General features: G+C 34.0%; 1 long non-coding RNA gene across 2 annotated transcripts in view; it reads right to left on the reverse strand.

The window, feature by feature from the left end:
- Positions 1 to 7,186: 7,186 nt before the first annotated feature.
- Positions 7,187 to 27,943, reverse strand: part of LOC112665659 (uncharacterized) — a 41,018-nt gene continuing 20,261 nt past the window's right edge. Inside the window, exons 4-5 of one of the 2 annotated variants that reach the window (XR_004809835.2) lie at positions 22,832 to 22,900; positions 7,187 to 7,342 (exon numbers count right to left, since the gene is read on the reverse strand). This is a non-coding gene — a long non-coding RNA (uncharacterized LOC112665659). The remainder of the gene's footprint in view (positions 7,343 to 22,831; positions 22,901 to 27,943) is intronic. The other variant, XR_004809837.2, reaches the window with a different exon arrangement.

The raw sequence follows: 27,943 nt of genomic DNA on the forward strand, positions 1-27,943 counted from the left end.
TGCCAACTTCTTCTTCCTTTGTCTCTCAAGTAAATTCTCTGACGAATTTTCTGTGATCATTGATGGGACCTGGGACTCTATTTTTCTTTCCAGTGAAAATAGTGAAAATAGTGAAAATCACTATTTCTTGACTCTTAATTTGAAATAGGAATACTATTTATTTTGGACTTAAGTGAAGTTAAAAACCATAAATCTCTGTCTCCTAAGTCTTAAAATAAGCATCTTCCTGTAGTTAAATGTATTTGTTTTGATTATATTGCATGGTGGAAGAATTTAAATATACTAAATTATTTACATTTAATATAGAAAGCAAGTGTTCAGAAACTCTTGTTTCAAAATTAAAATACGTTTTCATTCAACCATTCAAAAATATAGAGAAAAAGCCAATGAAAATAGGACATGGAAATCCATAGACATGGAAACAAGACAGTTAAGTTCTCAACTGAGTAGTAAAATATACATTTTCCAATTTTCACATGAAATTTCACAACACTTGAAACACTCAGCCATATTAAGGACTAAAAAAGGGGTCAGAATATAGACAAAAAATAATTTTGTGTTTGTGTGTGAGGGGGATATCCTTTAAGAAAAGTGATCTGTGAGAAACTTTCACCCAGGCTGATGGAATGTGATGCTTCCAGGAAGTATCCTACCCTGTGTTTAGAACACATGGTATACTAGGGTCTGCCGCTTGCCTGAGAAATTTAGAAACAAGAGATTATCTCTGATAGTGGTGGAGTCAAGAGATTACCTGTACAGTAGTATGGAACTACACTCTTAATTTGCTGGAATAAGGATCCAACTATTCCCAGGCACCAGATGTGGGCCACATGAAAGGGAGTGTTGATTAAGAATCATCTTGGATTCATTTTAAAAAGACTACTCAGAGGACAGAAATACTTAGAAAACACTGGAAGAGAAATCCTAGGGGATGATAAAGGAATCATCTTGCAAAAGGGATCATCAGAGGACAGGGTATCACCAAATCTTAGAGAACCTATAAGAGAATCTTTGCAAAAGAAGAATCAGATTTAAACTTCTGCCAGGTTCAGAGAAACAGACCGCTTACAGGGCACCATCCAAGTAAGACAACTTTTACTTTGCTCTTACCGTTTTTCCTTTTTTTCCCCCCTCTCATCCTTTAAGTATTCCAAACTAGCTAGCAAAGCAGAATATGGTTATATAAGGACGAGGGTGGAGAACTGGAGAAAAATGCAACTGATCCTTTACTAATGGAACTTTAATCTGAAATAGTAGGCCCTAGATGGGTAGAGAGGGAAAATATTTAATGCTGAATCAGAGACTTAGAGGATGCAGACTCAACCATAGCATATGTTTGATAGCCCTGTTCTGTGATATGCTTCAAGCTTGAAAATTAGAGCTTTTTTTTTTTTCAGTTTTCCAGTGAATAACTATTTTTATATTTTTTGACCACCAGAAACACATATGCTAGTTTTGATCTGTATTTAATATGCAGCATATTTTAGCCAGGCAAGGTGTGTGGGGGGGAAATGCCCTAAATAACATATTTTTTTCCCTGGAAACATATTTATTTTTTCCTTCATTGTCAAGAACATTTTGTTTGGTACAGAATTATACACTGGCATTTGTTTTCCCTAGCATTTTTCAGACAGAATTCTGGTGTTCTTTGGTTTAATTGTATCTTTTGAGAACTCAGCTATTATTATTGTTGCTAATAGAAAGCCAATAGACTCCCTTTTCCTTGACTGCTTTCAAAATCATCTCTATGCCACTATTCATTTGTTTGTTTGTTTTTTAAATATTTTATTTATTTATTTATTTATTTATTTATTTATTTATTTATTTATTTAACAGAGAGAGAGCAGAAGCAGATGGAGAAGCAGGTAGAGGAAGAGGGAGAAGCAGGCTCCCTGCTGAGCAGAGGCCAAGGTGGGGTTCCATCCAGGACTCTGGGATCATGACTTGAGCCGAAGATGGACACTGAACCTACTGAGCCACCCAGGCACACCACTATGCTGCTTTTTAAATACTAGTTTTGTATTTGGTGCCTTCATGTGGTGTTCTGCGGGTTCTTAGAGTTTCATGAATCTGTGTTTGATGTATCTCATAATTTTGCAAAATTTGGGGCCTTATCTCTTTATTCTTATGTTTTTCTCTTTACTTTCCTTCTGACATATATGATTTTAGATCTCTTCACAAAGTATGTCTTTTGCATTCTTTTTTGTATTATACATTCTTTTATCCCTTCATGCTTCAAACTGAATATTTTGTTCTAATTCTCTCTTCCATTGTCTTTAATGGCTATTAAACCTATTCACAGAGTTCTGAATTTTAGTTATTGTATTTTTCATAAAATTTCCATTTTTTATGGTTTTGAATTATTTGCAAAACTTCTGCATTGTACTGAACACAGTAAGCACATTTTTACTTAAAAGTCTTTAAAAAAAAAGTCTTGGGATCCCTGGGTGGCGCAGCGGTTTGGCGCCTGCCTTTGGCCCAGGGCGCGATCCCGGAGACCTGGGATCAAATCCCACATAGGGTTCCCGGTGCATGGAGCCTGCTTCTCCCTCTGCCTGTGTCTCTGCCTCTCTCTCTCTCTCTGTGACTATCATAAATAAATTTAAAAAATTAAAAAAAAAATTAAAAAGCAAAATATTTAAAAAAAATAATAAAAAATAAATAAAAAGTCTTTGATCTGTTGTTTTTTTTTACTCTTAGTTTTGTATACACCTGGTTGATTTTTTAATTGAATGGTGGCCTTTGAGAATGAAAATATTTAGGGAAAATATAAAGCTCTGGATTATACTATCTTCTTTGACAGATCAAGTTTTAATTTTGGCATTAGGCTAAATTGGAAGCATATCACCTTTACTTAGTCGGATATTGAGCTGATATGAAAACTGGCTTTAGTCCTTGCAAGGACAAGTCTAAGCCCTGTTTATCTTGTTCATTCAAGGTAACCCCTCAGAATCCCATCCTCAAGTCCATAGACTTCATCAGGACCTCACTCCTTGGTGAATCCTGGACTCCAATTTTTGTATCTCTATCCTCATGAAACTGTCAAAATCTTCTCAATCTCTCTTTTTTTTTTCTTCTCAATCTCTTGACTACAAATTTGAAATCAGCAAAAACAAAAACAAAAACCCACAAAAAATAGAAAAAACAAACCATTACAGAAATTGTGGTGCCAATGTATGGCTCTCTATTGGGCTTCTTCCTTTATTTCTATAATTTTATCTTGGCCTGCAGTCGTTGCCACCCAGATAGCTCTCTCTGATGCCTTTAAATATATATATGTAAATCTCAAACATACATACATATGCACATACATACATATTTGCATATACACTTATTTGCACTATATCAGTATATTTGCAAATATATATATAATGTAGCATATATTTTATATAATATATTGCATATATAATTATAGTGTAAATATAGATAATATATAATCATATGTATACATATACACACATTTAATTTAGTAAATTTTATTATTCTCAGTGGAAATGCTATGGGAAGATTGGTGTGGAACAGGTCGCCAACCATAGCTAGAAGTAGAACCAATGAACTACCAGAAGAAAAAGAGAGAATATATAGGCTTTTTGAATTTCTGTTCAATTCCAGTAACACAGTTTGACTCATTTGAGTCCTAGGCATGGGGTGACATAACTGTGGTCAATTAAGTACATGCATTAGAAATTCTGTTAAAATGTTTTAAATAATTTTAACAGATATAAAAATCTTTGCTTGGAAACTCCTGTTATATGTAGCTACCAGGTTCTGATGAGAAAAATGCCTCTTTCAGGTAATGACAGCTTTGAGATAAGTGTTGCAGACTGTCACTCATATTGATGTTAGGGAATGTTTCTGAGGCAATCCTACATAATTACACATATGGTCACAGCCTCTTGCATTTAACAGAAACAGCAGAGGTTGTAGGCTTTTATGTCTGGTCTACATGACGTTGTGGACACATATTAGTGTAATTTGTTCTTTGGCATATCAAGTTTCTTTACAAATTTCATCCCCTATTAAATCTGGAATAATATTCTTATCAGAGGAATGTCCAGTTTACAAATAAAGGGTAAAATGTTAATGAAAAATAGAAGTTACAGTGGTGGGGTATTAATTATAAATCATAACTGTAATATTTAGATTTATTATTTCTGTATCTGGGATAACTTCAAGTGACCATTCTTAATCTTGTTATTTAACACACAGTAACATAAATCTTTAGGTTATATAATGAATGGAAAATAGTTTAGAATTTAAAAGTAATGGAAAGAGCTCCTATATATGCTTTAAAAAGAAAAATCCAAAGTGGTTAAAAGTTCCAGTAAGAAACTAGGAATTAGATGAATGCAGAGGTTTTAAATGTCAGTGAGGTAGAAGTTAAATTGGGAGAGGTTCTAGTCTTCGTTGATCATACTCTCTCCTATTCAATGTAAAATGATAAAGAAAAATAAACATAGTGTTGGCTTATTTGCATATTTTAAGTGCTTGTTTAGATACTTTTCATCATTTAATACAATAATTATTACTTTGCTATGCTCATACTATGTCTTGGACATTGTTATAACCTCTTTGAAGTCTTCTGAAGAGCATATTATTGCTGCCCATATTTTCTAAATAGGAAAATTAGCACATAGAGAGGTTAGATGGCTCTCCCAGTATGAACATTTGAAGGGGGATCAATGCACTAGACCAAGTTGAAGTAGGCTTAGAGTGTGACTTATGCTCTAAAGTCTAGACTCAAGGCAGTGACTAAGTAAGAAACAAAAAAAGTTATACTATGTAAATAATTTTCTTATATGAAGCATTAATAAAAGTCAAGTTAATAAAAATCTAGTAATGATAATAAAAATCCAAACAGGCTTTCTATGCTAAATTGTCAAATAAGTAATATACAAGTGTGTATAAATAAGAAAATAGACTATAAGAAAAAGTTTACTGGCTACACTGGCCTTTATGTTATTACTTTAATTGTTTTAAAACACCATTTTAAATTATGTGCATTGAATATTTTTCTTGAATGCAAATACAATTTGCACTAAGGCACTGTGGCTTTTATAAACTAATTGACTTCAAAGAAAAAAAATAGCACATGGAGACAGGCACTCAGAAATGTTTTTTTTTTTTTTTTAAGATTTTATTTATTTATTCATGAGAGACAGAGAGAGAGTAAGAGAGAGAGAGGCAGAGACACAAGCAGAGGGAGAAGCAGGCTCATTCAGGGAGCCTGATGTGGGACTTGATCCTGGGTGGGTCTCCAGGATCAGGCCCTGGGCTGAAGGTGGCACTAAACCACTGAGCCACCTGGGCTGCCCTCAGAAATGTTTCTGCACTTGCACCAGAAGTCTTCCAAGTCCAAGTACATAACAAAAGTATTCAATTAAAAAGTATAATTTTCATTGGTAAATTATATAGGAACTGATATTATCAAAGAAATTCATTCACATTACCTAAGTAGGACAGACAATGTTTGGATCAATTTTGTATTAAAACTTAGAATTTTAAAGTGCATAATTTTCAGAGTAATTTATAGTTAATTAGTTAAATGGCATTGAGACACTACTTCAGCGTCTTTATGTTCTCTAGCATCTTTAAGGGAAAACTGATTGAAGGTGGAGACTATGACTTGTGCAAAGACCTTAACCATATTTCAGCTTTTTGAGAAAAAGGGAAATATGACAAAGCATTTAGAAGTGCTAAGAGTTGATCTTAAAAACTCAGTTTTTGCATGAAAAAGAAACTAGGTAGCATAAGACCTACAACAAATACAATTTTGTAAACTAAACAAGCACAAATACATCTAAAACATAAAGCTATTTATTTCACTTTATATACATATACATATCCAAGTGTATATTTAAAATATATTAGAATAAATGTTATTTGGGGAGTGTTAGTGATTCTGTGAAACTGAAGATATAGGGAAAATATTTAAAAATGCAAAAGGCTTGAAAACTGATGAAGTTATCATGCCATGAACTAAAGATGTAATTAACTCAACAATCTGCCTCTGAAGTGTAAAGGGGGAAACAAAGACCCAGTTTTATATATTGGACACAGAAAAATATCCAAGTTATATTATTAATTAAAGAATAATATGCTTTCATTTAGTGTATCTCTGTGTGTGAATTAGCCTTTATCTTTATACTATTCTTTAACCTTACCCTAGTTTCATTTAGACTCATCAATTTTTTATCCTGTATTTCCTCAATATCATTGAAACTTACTATTAGTTATTAATCTTTAAGACTACCATCACCATTCATTTTTTTACACTAAGACATTGCTTCCCAATACTAGATTTCTTGTTGTATCATCGTCAAAAATTTTCCCATATCCATCACCAACTCCCTTACAAAAAGTACCTTTTTCACTCATTTTTTCTTCACAGCTATTCACAATTATGCCAATACACTTCTTTAAAAACAAAAAAGGTCACTATCATACATAGAAATCCAGTATTATCATAAAATCATAGCCATATGGATGAATACAATTAAGATAATACTGCTATATTCTAGAATTTTTAAATAGAAACTAAACATTTTTAAATTATCATGCTATAAATAAGTTCCTCAATGTCTATCTGGCATCGTAAGAAATGACATAAAAATGATTCCACTCATTGTTAGCATAGTTGGAGAGAACTATGACTTTTTATTAATAAATCACTGGTTTGGGCTTTAATTTTAAGTAATCCAAGGAATCCTAATACAAATATAAATGTAATAAGAAGGATAAAAAAACTCTTCTATCTTTTCTGATAAGACTGGAAACTTAGAATCAATGCCTAACCAAATCATGCAAACATATGGCTTTAATTTTTCAAATTAATTCCCAAACTTTTTATAATTCTTCACCAATAAATCTCTTGTGTATACAGAAAGTTTCTAGATTTCTTTAAAGATTTATTTATTTGAGAGAGTGAGGGGGGAGAGGAAGAAGAAGAGAGAGAGAGAGAGAGAGAGAGAGACAGAATCTTAAGCAGGCTCCACACCCAGTGTAGAGCTCAACATGTGGCTCTATCGGGCCACCCTGAGATCATGACCTGAGCTGAAAGAGCCAGACGCTCAAACAACTGAGCCACCAAGGCGCCCCAAAAGTTCCCAGATTCTTAATAATTTATTTCTTTTATAGTAGATGTAGAAAAAGGATTTGACAAATCCAGACTCATTTATGCTAAAAGATTATCAATAAATTAAGAAAGGAGAATTTTTTTCAAGTCAAGAGTCTCTCAAAACCTATAGCTAGCATCATGCAGAGGTGATCTTTACCTCTAAGATGGAAAAGTAAATGAATCTCTTCTCTTTACCATTGTACTGGATGCTCAAGTCACTATAGTCTAAAAAGAAAAGGAAATAAAAGAAATCCATGATGGAATGAAAGAATAAAATCTGCATCTATTCACTATATGATTCTCTATGTAGAAAAAAGATATGCACAACTACTATAACTAATAAACTAGTTCATCAGTGTAGTAAGATGCAAGATCAATAAATAAAAATCAATTGCACTTCTGTATACTACCAATGCGCTCTATGAAAATGAAGTTAAGAAAATAATACTCTTTCAGAATGACAAAAAATGAAATATTTAGGAATATCATATTAAATTTAACAAAGCACTGAACTTAAAAATAAGTTCAATATTTATATACCGACAGCTCCTGTATATTATTGAAGGATATCAAAGAACATTTAAACAAAAGGAGAGATAACACATTTTATGGATTAGAAGACTCAATATTTATAAGATGATAATTTCTCTCAAATTGATTTATAGATTCCCAATGCAATACTCTATCATAATTCCAGCAGGCCCATTGACAGAAATTGGTAAGATAATTCTAAAACTTATTTGGACATGCCAAAGTATCTAAAATAGCCAAATCAATTGCCAATAAGACAAAATTTGGAGGACTATACATCCTGATTTCAAGTATTTTATAGAGCTACAGTAATCAAGACAATGTGGTACAAAGGTAATGATAGACAAATGGCCAATGAAACAGAATCAAAGGTCTCAGTGTAATAAAATAAACCCTTACGTTTATGATTGGTTGGTATCTTATGAAGGATACCAAGATGACTCCATGGGAAAAGACAATCTTTTCAACAAATAGTGCTTGTACATTTGGATAAATATATGCAAAAGTATGAATTTATGTTATTAATTTACAGCACTTATAAAGATTAACTCATAGATCTAAATGTAAAAACCTAAAATTATTCAACTTTTAGCATAAAATTTAGGATATCTTCATGATCTTGGGTCAGGCAAAGTTATTAGGTATAATAGAAAAACAATCAATTCAGGACGCCTGGGTGGCTCAGCGGTTGAGCATCTGCCTTTGGCTCAGGGTGTGATCCCTGGTTGTAGGATTGAGTCATGCATCTGGCTCCCAGTGGGAGCCTGCTTTTCCCTCTGCTATGTCTCTGCACCTCTCTCTCTCTCTCTGTCTTTCTCTTAAAAAAAAAAAAAGAAAGAAAACCAAGATGCATGAAAGAGAAAAACAATGATGATTTATACTTAATCAAAATTAAAACCTGAATGCTTCAAAAGACAACATATAAAAGCAAAACACAAGCTACAATCTTTGAGAATATATCCACAAATCTTTATATGTGATAAAGGACTTCTATGTAGAAGATATAAGGAACAAAATATAAGGCAAACACATTTTTTTTAATGAGCTAATGATTTGAATGACCATTTAACCAAAGAAGATACACAATGGCTAATAAACACATAACAAATGCTCAAGTAGTCATTAAGGAAATGAAAAATAACATCACTATGAGACACATCTTTTTATCCAGTAGACTGGCTATATTGAAAAACGTAGTAACAATTGCTGGCAAAGACAAGGAGAAACCAAAACCCTCATACATTGTTGATGGGAATATAAAATGGCATAGACACTTTGGATGGTAGTCTGATAGTACCTTAGAGGACTAAATATAGTAACCATATGACTCAGCAATTTCACTCCCAGGTCTTTACACAAGAGAAATAAATGCTTATACCCACACTAAGACTTGTATATGAATGTTCACAGCATCATTATTTGCCATAGCCAAAAAGTAGAGACAATTTATTTTATTTTTATAAAAAATAATAAATATATAATAAATATATTCTATTTATTAATATTTTATATCTATATATTTATTATAAATAAATGTAGATTAAATGTAAGTATAAGCATATTAAATATATAACATATAATAGATTATTATATAAATATAATTATATAAATATAAAAATAAATATAATAAATAAGCGTTAGAGAGAGAGAGTGAGTGGAGTGAAGAACAGAGGGAGAAGGAGAGAGAGAATCCCAAGGAGACTCCTTGCTGAGCATAAAGCCTGATGTAGGGCTTGATCCCACAACCCTGAGATCATGACCTGAGCTGAAACCAAGTCAGACATTTTATTGACTGAGCCATCCAAGTGCCCCCAAAATAGAAACAGTTTAAATATCCAGCAAAAGGTGAATGGAAAAACATATCTCTACAATTGCCTGTTGTACTAGGATAATGAGAGACATATAGACCAATGGATCAGAAATGAGAGTCCAAAGAATAAACCCTTACAATTTTTTATTGGTTGTTCTACAGTGGTGCCAAGGTGATTCCATGAGAAAATATAGCCTTTTCAACAAATAGGGCTGGTATCATTAAATATTATTCCTCTTGGTCTCTGATAATTTTGTCTTGAAGTATCTTTATTTGATATTAATATAGCTATTACTGCTTTATTTTTTCTTTTCTTTTTATTTTTTAAGAGTTTTTCTTATCCATTCATGACAGGCACACAGAGAGAGGCAGAGACATAGGCAGAGGGAGAAGCAGGATCCCCACAGGGAGCCTGATGCGGATCTCAATCCCAGGACCCCAGGATCACACCCTGAACCAAAGGCAGATGCTCAAACACTGAGCCACCCAAGCATCCCTAATTTTTTCCTTTTCATTACTGTTTTCTTTCAAATAATGTTTGCATTATATATATATGAAATTATTTGCATTACATATGTGAACATATATAGTATATCTGTAGTATATAGTATATACAGTACATATAAACTATATATAGTATATATACAACTATATAGTACATATAGTACATATATAAACTATATATATAGTATATAATTTCATCCTTTTACTTTCAGATTGCTCATATCATTATATTTGATTTATTTATAAATAGCACATAGTTGGGTCACACTTTTTGATCTGTTCTGTCAGTTTCTGTCGATTAATTGTATTCAGATCATTTAAATTGAATGTAATTAATGACTATTAGGGCTTAAATGTACAGTTTTATTGTGATAAAATAGATATAATATAAAATTTATAATTTAAGCCATTTTAAAGTGTATGACTCAGTGCCATCTAGGAGGTTCACAATGTTGTGCCGTCATCACATCTACATAATTCCAAAATATTTTTATCACCTCAAAGGGAAATCCCATGCCCATTAGGAAATCTGTCATCATTCTTCCCTCTCTATAGCTGCTGCCAACCGTTGATTTGCTTTCTGACTTTCAGATTTTTCTATTCTGAACACTTAATATAAATGGAATCAAACTATATGTGAATATTTTGTCTGGCTTCTTTTGGTTAGGGTGATGTTTTTAGGGTTTATGAATGTCATAGCATGTATCAGTGCTTGATTCTTCTTTATGGCTAAATAGTATGTTATTGTATGACTATGTTACATTCTGTGTCTCCATTCATTCATTGTTGGGCATTTGGGTTGTTTCCATTTTTTTGTTATTGTGAATAGTGCTGCTCTAAATCTTTGGGTACAAGTTCTTGTCTGACACCCATTTTCAATTCTCACTCTTCACTAGGACTTTTCTGACACCTTGTGAAGAGCAGAGGAAGGATGCCCCATGACTGTGAGCGGGGTGGAGGCTTCTCGCATGATCTCCACTGATACTATGGGTAGAAAAGAGGACTTTGTAACCACTCAGTAGAGATAAATGTCTTGGCTTCTAACTAGATCTTCTCTGGCATTACCTACATTTCCCCCCCTCTGTGGCAAGAACAGGGTAATTACTGTTTAAAAGTGTTCTGTCTTGCTAGGTTGCCCCTTTTCTAGTCCTTTGGTTAGAGAAAGCAGGCTTTTATTGGAGGTTTAATTTTGTTTTGGTTTTGTTTTGTTTTGTTTTTGTTTTTGTTTTTCTACTCCAGTAATAGTTCCAGGTTGGTAACTTCACCAAATCCAAGTATAGACTTGCTAGCAAGTCATATAAAAATATACTGGTAACATTTATAGTATTGTATCAGTTTGTGACCCAGGCATCCTAACCAGTATCACTTATACTTCACAAATACTTCACAAAAGCACATTTTCAGGATAGAAACTTTGGAAAAATAAAATTACTCAGATACCATACTTAGGTAAATGTGAGCATTTGACCTCAGAAAATGCTTACATAGCACATACGTAGAAACTGTAACATGATGTCTGAGCCAAAGAGGCCTGTCTCCGAGGATTGAACTAGAGCTTTCTGCATCCCTAATTCTGAAGATAGGATTTTTTACTGGTTAAGGCTGGTGTGTGTTAGTCGTTGCCAAAGTTTCTCACCTAACCACTAGCACGGTCAAAATCTGCCTACTAAGTCCACAGCAGCTTTTCTGATTTAGAATTGCGTTTAAAGGTGAAATTTCTCTTTTTTTTTTCTGCAGTTGCCCAAATTAGATCATTTAATGAGGTTACCCTTCCTCATTGCAAAGGAACTTCTATGGCTAAAAAGGTGAAAATTCTTCCTCATGAATTGGTCGATTCGGACAATCCTTTTGTGATTTTTTAAATGATTTTTAAAAATTTATTAATCAAGATAGTCACTGTGCTTGCCCTGGGATACAAAATGAGGGAAAATAGATTGCAGATATAAATCTATGATTATCTATAATTCTTAAATAAGCATCATCGTATGCTTGCATCATTAATAATTTTATCAGGTATCAAAAGTCTGTACTAAATGCATTGTAAATGAATATTAATTATATGCAGCAATTAACTGTTAATTTGAATAATACATGAACATGCTTTCATGCTTTTTAATTTTGAGTGCTTTGATTTTTAAGTACCCATCAAACCATGATATGATTTGAAAATTTTAAAAATTAATCATCCATATTGATAGGTTCAAAAATTAGAGTAAATGTTTTTGTTCTATAATCTTACTTTTTAACTAAATAAAAGTTGCTGCATCAAGTTTTAGTATCATTTTAAAATATGTCCTTGTAGAAGTTGCCATAAATGTCGACATTTTCAGCAGCATAAATTTATAGTGACACTGAATTTTTATGACACTATAAAAGTCCCTACTCATGATGACATCTACAGCTGCATTTTCACAGAAATATAAGAATTTGTATTTTAGACATGCAGTTTATCCTATCTGGTTTTTCAAAGAAAGAAAACTGGGGTAACAAATATTTCTGATATCCCCAAACAAGTCAAATATATGTCACAGGGATTTAAATATCTGGTTTCATTCTTTTAATATTTGGCAGCTGAGGAATCTGTTACTTTTAAATCAAACTGGTTAGAGAAAAGAAAAGAGGGGTTTAGCTGGAAATTGGATGAGCTCATTAATGGAAGAAAGAACAGATTTTTACAAGGATAAATTGGTGACAGAAACAAAACTGTCATTATTTAAGTACCCAGAGACTTCCTGAACTATTTATTGTCTTAATCAGTGTAACAGTTAAGACTGTTGATCTAAAAAAAAACTTAGAGAAAAAAATATTATATATAAGTCAATTTTTAAAAGTTTATTTGAAGTTGAAAAGAGGCAATATTTGTGTCAGGATAAATATAACCAAAATATATATAATTTCCTGATTAGGCCACAATTTTTCCATTTAATGATCTTTAAATTTTTGTACAGTTAAATCTAATCAAATGCTAGCTGCTGCTTCTTGAAGGAATGGCTAGGAATGTCTCAAACAGAAATTTCCAAATGATGTGCATTTTATGAACCATATTGGCTGATCTCAAGCAATCTAGAGGAACAGGAAAGTTGTGTTTCATGTATAGAACAACTTCTGGCAGGTTATTCATTCTAAAGGAAAAGTAACTTTATACACGAAGTATTAGTGTAAAGGGTAAGAAATATTTAATATAGCAGCTGTCCTATCTCACCATTTATCATGAGTAATTTTCTTGTTTTCTGAGTCGTTTTCTTAAAATCGACCAAGTTTGAGGAAAATGTTTACTCTAATTACTACTAAATAACTAAATAGTAGTTGCTAATATTTTTTTTAAGATTTTTATTTATTTATTCATGATAGATTTAGAGAGAGAGAGAGAGGCAGAGACACAGGCAGAGGGAGAAGCAGGCTCCATACCGGGAGCCCGACGCGGGACTCGATCCCAGGACCCCAGGAATGCGCCCTGGGCGGAAGGCAGGCGCTAAACCGCTGAGCCACCCAGGGATCCCGAGTAGTTGCTAATATTGATATGTTTGTCATACATACACATGTAGAGTATAATATAATATAATATAATATAATATAATATAATATAATATAATAATATAATATAATATAATATAATATAATATAATATATAATGCTATATAGATAGAACAATACTATATGATGCATTTATAGCACAGTAATATTGAAATATATATTAGTGCTATGAAACAAATTTAGAGCTTGGCAACTAAAGGTATTATGTGAATGTAAGTATGAATAATAGCTTAATTTCATAAGTAAGCAAAATATCTAATGTCATTGATTATAGTTGGTTTATACTACAATTTTAAACATAATAAATTTTATTTTATGAACCGTTAGAAAACATGAAACAATTTAACTCTAAGATCTTTCTACTATGCTAATGTGATCCTTTATTTGTGGTATGACTTGCCCTTTCCACATTTTTGTTTCTCAATTTCAACATTGTCTCCTTAGTAGGCCTTCTGTTTACATTCTAAGTTCATATTCCCCAACACACAACTATTTATATTTCTTTCTTAGTAGTTTGCACTTATTTGTGAACTTTTTATCATTTTTTATACAATAGACCATAAACTGTCTGGGCATATACTAATTTCTTTTTCATCTATATGTAATATCCAACATATTAGTGCATAATAGGTATAAAGTTAGTATTATAGATAGGGAAAATAAATGAATCTTATCTTGTGAACTAAAGAATAAAAGATCTTGTCTTAAATATCTTAAAGAACTAAAGATCTTTTGAACTAAAATATTTAGATATATTCAAATATTATTTTTTCCTTAAAGCTGCTAATTGTATGATCAATTTTACTATTCTATCATGTAAAGATATTCAATTAAAATGTAAATTTAATTGAATTATAAACCATATGGTTTTTAAAATAAATGACTATATGAGCGCCTGGTGTGCTCAGTTAGTTAAGCATCCAACTCTTGGTTTTAGTTCAGGTTGTGATCTCAGGGTCCTGGGATTGAGCCCCACACTGAGCATGGAGTCTGTTTGAAATTCTCTCTCCCTCTCCCTCCCCAACTACTACTCCCTCATTCACACACTCTCTCATAAATAAATAAATAAATAAATAAATAAATAAATAAATAAATAAAATCTTTAAAAAATAAAATAAATGATTCTATCCACATATGTATTACTAATGATAGATAAAATTTATGTAACTGTTACTAAATAAGAGACAGAGTGCTAGTGGAAATAATCATTTTATAATTATTATTGTATGTGATCTCCAAAGCTGTATCATACGGTAGATACTATTTTTCACCTCTTAAATAAAAAAAATTGTATCCTCTCATTGGAGAGTGAAAAGAAAGAATGAACGAGAGAATAAAACAGCATAGAATAGAGTTAAGGAAAGGAGAACAAGAGAGAGAGAAAGAAAAAGAGAGAAAGCAGTGGGAAAGAAATTTTGAGCAGCTACCCTAAACCTTTAAATGAAAACATCATTTGAGTAAGAATATAATTTCAGTCAATGGGGATGCCTGGGTGGCTCAGCAGTTGAGCATCTGCCTTCAGCTCAGGGTGTGATCCTGGAGACCTGGGATTGAGTCCCACATCAGGCTCTTTGCATGGAGCCTGCTTCTCCCCCTGCCTGTGTCTCTGCCTCTCTCTCTGTGTCATGAATAAATAAAATCTTTTAAAAAAAATCTTCATTTAAAATAATAATAATAATAATTTGAGTCAGTGTACCAGGGTGGATTTGAGATTTTGTTTGTTTTGTTATGAGATTTAATAGTATTTCATTTTCTTTCCATTTCTCTTTGGAAGTGAGTGGATAAATAGGTGTCTACTATTTCTTTTGAATTTAATGCAATGCTGAGATGAACTTCTATGTGTGGGTTACATAGGGGAGCAACTTTTAATTTAAATCACAACACTGGTCAAAAATACATAATTAGTTAAGGGTACATTTTCATTTTAAACAGTTCTTGGAATTATATTTTTAGAAAATAAGTGTTTGACAAGACATGAGTTCTGATTGTCTCTAAAACATTGTAAGTCATATAGAAATTGGCTATATACTCTGCTATAGAACTATTATTTTAGAGACTACCAGATGTAATTGATATACAGCATTATGAATTCACAAAATTAAGAAGCATAGTAAAATGCTTTATTAATGTGCAAGCTTCATTTTTTTTTATCTTCTATTTTCTAAGAATTTGTGGTAATCTCTAGAAAGGAAAAGGATCTCAGTGGAAGACAGGAATGTACTTATTCAGGGATTTTTGCTTGTTTAGTAGGAAAGATAATTTCCACTGGATCCTGGGATGCCTCAGTAAGGCAAAAAGCAAGCAGCTTTGAATATTGCTGCTTTTAAATTAGTAGAAACTACATGCTCCTTACAAAAATGGAGATATTCTTAGAAAGTGCTGTATTAGAGATGAGGAAAAACTATGCTGTTGATAGAATCTCTTACTGAAATGCAAGAGGTAGCAAATCTTAGAAGCATAAAAATGGTGAAGATTGAGTGTCTGAAATTTCACATTAAAAATAAATTTTGCATATTACATGTCTTTGTTTTATGACAAAATACCTGGCAGCCATTGATTGGTTACGCAATTTGATAGGTAGCTATCTACTGCAGTAAACACATGTTCAATGCATAATAATATGCCATCAGGAAAAAATTCCACATGTGTGTTTAGGTCTGGGGGATTCCTTTGGATGGCTATTTGTCAATGGTAATCGGTAATGTGGAAGGTCAGTTACCCCTGAATCCAATCAATATGGCAGCGATTATAGCCAAAAGCTGAGGGAAAAAATTTAACTGTTGTTTCAAACCCAAGTGACTTCTAAATTTCCTTTTCTTTTCTTTTTTTTTTTTCTAAATGGACCCAGGAAGCTGCGATTTTTTTTGTATATTTTTTTATTGGAGTTCGATTTGCCAACATATAGTATAACAGTCCTCATCCTGTCAAATGCTCCCCTCAATGCCTGTCACTCAGTCACCCCATCCCCCCTGCCCACCTACCCTTCCACTACTCCTTGTTCGTTTCCCAGAGTTAACAGTCTCACCTCCTCTGATTTTTCCCACTCATTTTCTCTCCTTTCCTCTATGATCCCTTTCACTATTTTTTTTTTTTATATTCCCCACTTCAATATTAGGAAAAACACTTAAGGACAGGAAAGTGATAAAAAGAAACTGAGTCCAAACAGTACATAATGAAGATATCAGGGTGGATTTGGGGAGCAGGAGGTAATACAGATTAAGTTTCCATCTCTTGAAATCAGATCTCTAACAAGCAAGGTTCTTGTACATGGGAATAAAGGAATTCCTCACACTTAATCATGAGGTCCTCAGAGTTTTAAGTCAAGAATCAGACCCTGTTTAATTTTCATTACTGAGTGTAGAATTAACTTTCTTATTGCCTTGTAGACTTCAGAATGCATGGGATAAATTTAGTTAGAAACTGGTGCTAGGCCAGGATTTTTGTGTTTAAAGGGGAGAACTGAAATGAAACCAACTGCAGCCACAAAGTTAATTGAGAACTAAGTCTTTTAATACAATTATTTAACTTTTTATACATTTTTTATAGTAAGGCTTTTTATACAATTATTTGACAGTCTTTAGTTTGCATTGACACAAGTTTACTATTCTAGATAGTTTTTCCCCATGGTATTAGTTTCTATTGCTGTTGTAACCGATTACCACAGTTTGTCACTTAACATAACACATATTTATTATCTCACAGTGTTATGGTCACAGAACAAAATATACTAAGGCTCAACTGGTTTCCTTTTAAAGTCTGACAAAACTGAATCAAAGTATCCATATGATTCCATTGCTTTCTGGAGGCTTTGGAGTAAAATGTATTTCTAGATTCATTCAGGTGGTTAGAATTCAGTACCATACAGCTATAAGACTGAGGTCCCCATCATTTCCTTTGTTGTTTCTTTCTCAGCTTCCAGAGAAAGTTCACATTCCATGTTTTATGTGCCTCTTTCTTCCTCTGTCTTTAAAGCCAGCAATGGTGGGTCAAGTCATTCTCATTCTTTAAATTTCTCTGCCCACTCTCTTTGGGTTCATCTCTCCTCTCTCCTATTTTACCACATCTCTCTGACTCTACCTGAAGAAATTTCTGTTTTTTAAGGGCTCATGTCATTCTACTCTGCCCAGTTGGATAATCTGTCCCTCTCTATTTTAATGTTAATAATTTTGTTTATATCTTCAAAGTCCCTTCACAGAAGTACTTAGATTAATGTTTGATTAAATATTCGGGGACAAGATTCTTGGGGAACAGCTTTAGAATTTGGCTACAAAACCCAGAAAGATACAGCCACAAATAATTTGAACATTTTTCTTTTCCAGGAACTTACTGAATATCTATTTATATGAAAAACAGACTTCTCAACTAACCCTCAGAATACTATCCTTATCATAATAGATTGCTCAACTTACTTTATTAAATAGGCCATCTCTTCCAAACTCTGCCCCTGTTGTGTCTATCAAACCTAAACTATTATATCACAACCTTTGTCTTCTTCCAGTTTGACCTCTTCATTGAAAACTAGTCACAAAATCTTATAAATATTCCATCTACCACTGAACTCTGAATTCAGAGACTCCACTAAGACTTTGAGTAGGTAGTGGTCATTTTTGCTTTAGTAAGCAATAAATTTGGTTTTTCTGTATCATCAGGCTATTTTAATGGCCTATTTTTCGAGAAGTCTATAGTCAACTGAGGTATTCTACATGTCTTTCAGTTTTATTGAGATTTGATACCATGAAGAAAGGATTTGGTTATAACATCAGCTTTCTTATCTTACACATTCTCAAATAAGTGGGAATTGAATTCTATCATTTCTGTTTTTGATTCCAAAATAGTTCCAAATTCCAAAATACTTGAAATATAGCTAGATCTCTGGAAGCACACAGGCTGAAAGAAAGCATTGTCCAGGATCTCTCAGAGGAACCAAGTTAGCTGGAGGAGAAGAGACTTTGGCTCAAATTTGAATATGCCTATGATAGGGGAGATTAAACAGACTTTACTAGGAGAAATGGGTTACAGGAGCAAAAACATCTGTCATATATAAGTATGCAGAATCTTCCTCTCATCTGAGTTGTTTTGATTTGTTTAATTAGTATGATGGTGAAGCTAAAATAAATCAGAGAAAATGACTGATTTATTATAATAACATATAAACATAGCACTGCTTATTGTAGACAGAATAGAATAGGAAGCCTGGAAGAAAAGGAGTAACAGGAATTGAGTCAGTAAACCACAAAGAAAATCACTTTTAGAAGTTAGTTTGAAGAGAATACAGGGGAAAGAGATGATAGTTAAGATTTCTGAGGAGATTAAGAGAGTACTCTTGTGTGTGATTGAAAGAACAGAAAAAAAAGTTGTTTTGTGGCATTCAATAAAATGTCTCATCAGTACGTTTTTGAAACAGTTCAGAAGCGGTCTAAATTTCCTCTCAATTTTGCTTTTTTGGATACTGTATCTGAGTTATTTTTGATGTAACATAGTGCTTTCCTGCCATAGTGCTAATATGATAAAAAAATAGCTTTTTTCCAAGTTACATAGAAATAAGAACGGTAAAGTTTAGAAAAATTAGGGAACAAGCCCATGACAATCATCTGGTAAGTGATAGTGATGTAACATGAATCAAAATGGGGAGGGTTACACCAGAAGGAGTAATGTTGTGCAGTAGGAGTGGGCAAAATTTTGGTAGGAACCAAACAGGAAATATTTTAGGCTATGCAAATAATATGGTATCAAGTACTGAATTCGGCTATTGGCAGTCCAAGAGCAGCCACAGACAGACAGTACATAAGTAAATGGGCATGGCTGTTTTCCAATAAAATTGTACTTGTGAAAATTCGTGATAGTTCCAATTTAATCCCTGGACCAAAGTTTGTCAAATCTTGGTCTAGAGCATTTGAATGATAAAGAGAAACAAATAACTATAAGGACTGTGGAATTGACAGTTTTGATAAGTATCACTGATTCACTGAAAAGACAAAATGACAGATACAGATCTACTAATTAACGATTTAAATAAAAGTATCAGTGTCAGAGGTCCTGAATGGCAACATATAAAGAGACTCTATTTCAGAGCAGGAGAACACACTCAGCTGATGACTAAATGCATGATTTAATTATAATAGTAGTACAGATTAATGGGAAATCAAATGATCATACACATATACCATAGCCAGGGAGGTGACAGGGAAAAAGTGGGACCATGTGACTTGAGAGGGCATAACTAGGTTGGTGCACTGGAGAACTTTGAATCTTCTGATTCCACTGGACCCACTGGGCATGCTAAAGTATTCTAAATCTCATTTTTATTTATTTTTATTTTTTATTTTTTTTAAGATTTATTTATTTATTTATGATAGACATAGAGAGAGAGAGATAGAGAGAGAGAGAGAGGCAGAGACACAGGAGGAGGGTGAAGCAGGCTCCATGGTGGGAGCCTGACGCGGGACTCGATCCCGGGACTCCAGGATCGTGCCCTGGACCAAAGGCAGGCGCTAAACCGCTGAGCCATCCAGGGATCCCCTCTAAATCTCATTTTTAAAAGTGAGATCCCAACTGCCTTGGTTGGAGACTACTAAGGGACTTCAAATGAAGTGGAGGTTTTATAGGTAAATGTTCACATTCCTCAGGATCTGCCGCCACTTTTCCTTTTGTTCACTAGAACTGTAACTTCTCATATTGTGAAATACCAGCATGTCCAGGCTAGGTAAATGTTAGCCTCCTAAGAAATGTAAAGAAATATAAGTCAATGGAGCTGTAGGACTGAGCTGATATACACCAGTGGAAACCAGGAAACTCCACTTTATTAAAGGTCAGTGTTGAATATAAAGCTGAATAAGTGGGCACTCACCAATGACACAAGATTCAACAACACATGGGAGTGGGCACTTGGGGGTTGTTTGTATTTGTTTGCAAGCTGGGAAAAAAAAACATTACCAGACCTACTGTGGTCAATAGTGGAGGAAGGATCAAAAGCTCAGAAAAGTAGAGATGCTAGAATGGGGATGCCAGTCTGTAAAAGACTGGAAAACACAAGAGGTGATGTTCTAGAAGACCCAAGTGACACTCCATTTACAAAGATGTTAAGATTCTAATGAGAAAGTCCCCAGAATTGCCAAGAGTTCTGTAGTGACTGTCCTCTGAAGTTTAGAGAATGCCATTACAGAATTGGGCTATCTGGTGGCAATGCAGAAGACTAAATCTCAGACAGGGAGAGAGAAAGATAGAGAGAGAGAGAGAAAGAGAGAGAGAGGGAGACTAAGAATAACTGACTAGAAGGCTGAGAGCTGAGATCAGGTACCCCAATTAAAAGTCAGAATCTCAATTTCCTGATTCAAATCTGTTTTTAGACCAGACCTCACCAGCTAACTAAAAGGCCACTTCTCTCTAAAGAACTTTGAAACATCACAAAAAACAGAAAACAATTATAGCAATGGTTTTCTTAGTTCTTCCCTAAAAAGACATGTAGGCACTTATTCTGTTGGCCATACAATGATGAAACCAAATCTATTGAATTTTTTTTATACAGAGCTAGGGTTTAGGCTGAAGTCTGGAACCTAAATTTCCATCAACCACTTCGCATTATAGCAGGAACAAATGGGGATTGGGTAAGTACGATATATAGGACTAGCCTAGGATTTTTTCATAGGGGGTCTGTTGAATCTCTAACCCACCCATTCCCCAAATTTCTATCTGAAAAAGCATACTTAGAAGTTGTCAAAATGCATCATATTAGTTCCTTGACTTACAAAATAGCAACTACAGTATTATGGTAAAAAGGATGAAGAAAAGCCCTGAAAGAGTTCCTAAACCTACTGGCAGAGATTCATTCACCACCTCTCCAAAACCTTTCAATTTATAGCCTTGACCAACCAGTGTAGTAAGTGATCATATACTGTCTTTATCTGTTCTCTGATTAGCTTCTTCATTATGCCTGATATGCATGTAGATTATTTCATCATTTTCCTGCCACAAATCATCCCATTCTTTATTTTCTATATCTGTTAATTGCAACATCATTCAGGCTGAACCAGAAATATCAGAGTCTGTTTTACTCATCTCCCATGTTTAATTCATCACAAGGTCCTAACAATTTTGTTACTGAAATACTGCTCACGCTCCCTTTTATCCATTCCTATTGACAGTGGCCTAATTTACGTCTCTATCACATTTCACTTGATTAGTCTAACCACCCCATTCTTCCTCCTCTTACTTACTCTACTTCATCCTCTATATTGCAGCCAGAACTCTCTTTCTAAAATGTTGGCAATTCAGTCATTCCTCCATTTGCAAAATTTTAAGAACTCCCTGAGGCCTACAGGATCAAGTAGAAACACTAAAGTATGATTCAAAGCTCCTTAAAATCTGGTCTCAGTATGAATTTCCAACTTTACATCCCACTTATTCTCTCCCATCTACTCCAATTATTTCTGCTCTTGTTTCCTTCATCATTATCCAAAATATAATGTTCTTTTCCAACTCCCCTTTTGATTCTAGTAAATCTTATTTAGACTTCAACTTCCAAAGATCTCATATTATCTCCATTTGAGGACATTTCTATTCCTCCCTTCCTTCCTCATCATTGCTATTCCTCTCTTCTACCAGCCCCATGACACTGCCTTTTCACACCACACTCGCACTTGATACAAATACACACACACAAATCACAAAAATACACACACACAAAATCAAACTTGACTGACTCAGTTAAGTGATTATGGATACAGTGTTTTAGTGTTAGACAGATCTTGTTGAGCCTCTGCTTATGTTTGAGTCATTACGTCTGACTGAACTTTAGGAAGTTTCTAAGCCTCTGTGCCTGCTAGTTTTCTCATCATCAAAATGTGTGTTAAAATACATTACCCTCATAAGAATATTGTAAGGATAACGACATGAGATAATGAAGACCAAGTCATCTTCATTGATGCATAATAATTGTACAACTTAGTTGTTATTGCTGTTTTCCTATACACACATGTGATATTTATCATACACATACATATGTATGCATAAACAGAGTATCTGCTAAATTGTGATCTCTCTGAAAGAAAGTTTTGTATTTCATTCTTATTACTCAGATTTTTAAATGCTTGGAACAAAGTAGTAACTTAATAGATATTTGGCAAAGTAATATTATTTTTTATATCCTATATTATTTTTAAGGTATAGTAGGTGTTTACCAGAAGCTCTTTGACTTTTTGATGTATGCTTTAGCAACATGTATGACTAAAGTCTAATTCATGCAAGTTAGAAAGAATAAAATTCGGAAAGGGTGACATATAATCAAATACTTCAACTTAACAAAATAGAAAGGATGTAAAAACATAGGCTCTACTCACACAGAAATGATGGATATTGTACATTACTTCAGATGTATAGAAGTATGGAATCATGTACTTGAACATACGCTATTAAGAAGTATAAGGACACAATATTAATTAAATTATATTGAAAAGAAGCACAAAACTTGTCTTGAATTTTTCTGTAATTTTAAATGCTTGCTCACTATTAGCATGTAAGATATTTTCCAATCTGAAAAGACAGAAAAAAAGTACCTAATTTTTGAATTGTAAATCTGCCCCCCTAATACCTGGCAATAGAGGTAAAAAGTTTTAGATATTATTTTTAAGTTTTCTTAAGTGGGAACAACAATGTTTTGCAATTATAATGACAAAGAAATATATGATTTAAACATCTTAACACTATATCTCCAATGGAAAGAGGAGAATTGTTATTAGGGGTTTGGTCTAGAGTGCATCATAGTGAGATTTCTGCTTTGAACAGCCCTCACCCTTCATATTTATCTTATTGGAGTATCCTGTTAGTGGGTCATCTCATTCTTTCACAAACATTTATAATAAATTGTCAAGTTGGTCCTCTGATGTCACATTTTTTACTTTCAGTAAATTTTGCCCAAAAAGGATTATTGCTTGGTTCAATATCATAAGACAGGTTTAAGCTAGTATATGCAGGCTCCTAATGCACTCTACATTTTGCAGAAGACTGCACAAAATCTCAAGTGGGATGATGCACACATTTATTGAGCTTTTTGCAGCAAGTCATATACACCTTGCTACTATAAAAAAGCAGGTAATATATATCTATAAATGTGATATTGATGGATATTAACATGGAAAAACCCACTTGCATGATTTATTGAGTAACCATCCCAAATTGGGCATAATCTATACATATTCCCAAACTTGTTCCAGTTGAAGCCTTTTTGTTTTTGTTTTGTTTTGTTTTGTTTTTGCTATGGCTATCATAGTCCCAATAGTGATGAATGATTCAATCATTAGAATGGTGAGCAGCTTCACTACAAATGGACACACACACTCATATTTATATAAACACATATTACTGATTTGGTAAATTTTTAAATTTTGAATAATATCCATTATTCGTGGCTGATCTTGAAAATCTTCATTTTTAATCAAAATATGAAAGAATTATAAAAAATTAGGACTGATATAATTCAAACATTGTGACATCCTATTTAAGAATACAATTCTTATACATTATTATAGCGAAAAAAATTCCTAGCTGGGCTGAACTGACAATATATAACTGTTTAAGTGATTGACTGGTCAGCAATATCCTGGTGTAAAAAGTTTACACTGATCAGAATGGTGGGCAAAGTTGGTGGGAACAGAAAACCAGAAATTTTTTTTTTATTTACTTGTTCCCATTGCTTCCAAGATTCAAAGAACTGAGTGTAATTAAGCCTTATCATGATTTACTGAAGAAAGTGATAAATCTTTTGCAGGGTCATATAAATTTTGGATTACATTGTACAACTCCATCTTTCATCCAGGCCTTTGATAACATTACTATATGCAGGCACTATTCCCTCTCTCTTCTGTTTCTTCTTTCTTTTTATCTATCTATCTCTCTCTCTATATAGATACATTCATTTCTATACATACATATATAATATATATTTTATATTTACATATAAATATATATTCATTTAATCTTTCAAAATTTTTATATGGGTTAGGTAATATTTTTTAAATATTTAATTTAATTTAAATATTTAATTTTATTTATTATTTATGAGAGACACAGAGAGAGAAAGAGGCAGAGACATAGGCAGAGGGAGAAGCAGACTCCATGCAGGGAGCCCAATGTGGGACTCAATCCCAACTCCACGACCCAAGCCAAAGACAGACACTCAACCTCTGAGCTACCCAGGCGTCCCGGGCTAGGTAATATTTTTAACAGAAGACACTGAGCCTATAGAGATTAGATAGATTGTTCAAAGCAATAGAGTAAATGGCTTCAAATTCAGCCAGTTTATTTTTTTTTAATTTTATTATTTTTAATTTTTTAATTTTTTAAAGATTTTGTTTATTTATTCACGAGAGACACAGAGAGAGAGGCAGAGACACAGGCAGAGGGAGAAGCAGGCTCCATGCAGGGAGCCCGATGCAGGACTCGATCCTGGGTCTCCAGGATCACGCCCTGAGCTGAAGGCAGATGCTCAACTGCTGAGCCACCCAGGCATCCCTATTACTTTTTTTATTGAAGTTTGATTTGCCAACATATATAGTATGAAACCCAGTGCTCATTCCATCAATTGACCTCCTCAGTGCCCGTCACCCAGTCACCCCTTCCCCTGCCCACGTCCCCTTCCACTACCCCTTGTTCATTTTCCAGAGTTAGAAATCTCTCATGTTTTGTCACCTTCTCTAATTTTTCCCACTCATTTTCCCTCCTTTCCCCTTTAATCCCTTTCACTATTTCTTATATTCCCTGTATGAGTGAAACCATATAATGACTGTTCTTCTCCAACTGACTTACTTCACTCAGCATAATACCCTCCATTTCCATCTACCTCAAAGCAAATGGTTTCATTTAGAGCCTAGACTCTTAACACAACTCAGCTGACAGTGGTAGAAATAATTTTTTTAAAGCGTAGCATTCTGCTTTTACTTTATTTTTTTAAGATTTTATTGATTTATTCATGAGAGACACAGAGAGAGGCAAAGACATAGGCAGAGGGAGAAGCAGGCTCCCTGTGGGGAGCCCGATGCAGAACTTGATCACAGGATCCCAGGATCACATCCTGAGCCAAAGGCAGATGCTCAGCCACTGAGCCACCCAGGTGTCCCTAGCATTTTGCTTTTAAAAGTAGATTTAAAAAATCAGAATAATCTAATGAAAGCCAGGAATTTATTCCTAAGTATCACAGTGAAAAACTTTGTCTGCTAATAATGCAGCATGCCCCAAGAAGGGCAAAACAGAGCCACATATTTCTCTATCTCATAATAGGGAGGAGGTTTACAGCTCACAAAAGCAAGAAGAGACAATTATTCACTTCCTTCAGGATTATACTGGAAGAATTGGTTGGTTGGTTTGTTTTTAAGAGTAAGTCACATTTACAGGAATAGGTGCACCCATGTCTATCCTCTGCACTAGGCTACAGTGCCTAAGGCAGACTTGAAAAGATGCTCACTAATATCCTGAAGAACTACTGGAATTTTCAAAACTGACAAAAGAATCAGAAGGAAAACATTTCCTGTGAGGAGATTAAGATGTTTCTTACAGAGGGGTTGAGGTGGTCTCCAGACTGATTGTCTTGAGAAAGATTCAGTGGATTTGGAAGAACAGGAAAGAAAAAAACAAGTCAGGTTCAAAGCACATATACACAGGAGACCTCCACCTTTATAGCAGTCTGTGTTTTCCTTTATGCATCCCAAGGAAAAGTTTAACTTTGCAAGTCAATTTTTAGATCTCCTATATGGTAATATTTGATATGGGAGACTTGAAATTTGTCAAGGCTTCATGTAGAACATCCTGCATCTACATTACAGCTTAGAGTGTTTGGTATGGCAGTGGTGGATGGACAAGCAGGCCACTGAATCTCCTTGTGAGCTTTGGCAAAAAGAGCTGGGCAACTCTTTTCAGTGATTAGGATATGGTATTAGGGGATCCCTGGGTGGCCTGCCTTTGGCCCAGGGCGTGACCCTGGAATCCTGGGATCGAGTCCCGCATCAGGCTCCCGGCCTGGAGCCTGCTTCTCTCTCTGCCTGTGTCTCTGCCACCACCGTCCCCCATGTCTATCATGAATAAATAAATAAAATCTTAAAAAAAAAAAGGATATGGTATTAGTCAACTTCAGGTGAAAAACCCATTTCTTGGGAAATGTTAGAGAGGTCAGACTCATAAGAGTGAGTCAAGTAATACTTTAAGTATTACGTGGAACATGGGAGACTATGATGCTCCTTGTGGCATAAAGACATAAAGGTTCTTGGGGTGCCTCAGCAGCTCAGTCGATTAAGCATCTGCCTTTGGTTCAGGTCATGATCTCAGGATCCTGGGATCAAGTTCCATATCGTGCTTCCTGTTCATCAGGGAGTCTGCTTCTCCCCCTGTCCCTCCCTCTGCTCAGGCTTTCTCTCTGTCTCTGTCTCTTAAATATATTTATATATATATATATAAAATATATATATATGTATATATGTATATATGTATATATTTATATATGTATATATATGTGTATATATATATATTTTTTTTAAGGAGAGTGTTCTTGTTATACTCAGCTCAATTAAACAAATAATGTTCTTATACACCATAGATTTCCATTTTTTTGAGGTGGCTTACATGCATTAAGTTTGTACAATCTAGCACTCTCTCAAAGTCTCTCTGAGCTCTGTGCTTCTAATACTGCTCATTAACTTGCCCAGTATTGTCAGACCAACAAAAATCAGAAGTTATCATCCTATGCTCTTGATAACCCTTTATCATGGTCTTGCAGGTTGATTTAGTAGACTAAAGTGACTATCCTTTTCAAAAGAATAATTCTGGAACATTCATCATTTTCATACTAATTTAATATTTCACTTTTATTATATATCAGTGATTGGAAGAAGTGATTAAGTGCCATATTAAAGGCTGAGAAAAATCACAATGGAAAGAAAGAAGGAATGACCCTCAAAGCGCTTCCCAACAGACAATGCTATCTTTATTTCTATAAACAAAGAACTTATCCTCTTCCCATCTACAAAATCTTGTGACTTTTTATTTTATTATTTTGTTATTTTAAAGATTTATTTATTTATAGAGAGAGAGAGGCAGAGACACAGGCAGAGGGAGAAGCAGGCTCCATGCAGGTAGCCCGATGCGGGACTCAATCCAGGGTCTCCAGGATCACACCCCAGGCTGCAGGCAGCACTAAACCACTGCACCACCGGGGCTGCCCTTATCTTGTGACTTTTATGAGTGAATTATAAATGAGGAAATTAGCAGCACACATCAATGTTAGTAATTTTCTGAATGTATGTTTGTGTGTACTTGTTGGGGAGGGTGCAAAATATGAAACACAAGAGTCAAGTGAAGTATATTATGGCACTGATCTGTCCATATAACAAGACTTTAAAAAAGGCATTTACTTCATTTCCACTGCAAGTATTTTAATCAGAATAGTCATTAAAATAGTAGAGATA

This window comes from Canis lupus, chromosome 27, assembly GCF_003254725.2.
Source record: "Canis lupus dingo isolate Sandy chromosome 27, ASM325472v2, whole genome shotgun sequence".
NCBI classification, from domain to species: Eukaryota; Metazoa; Chordata; class Mammalia; order Carnivora; family Canidae; genus Canis; species Canis lupus.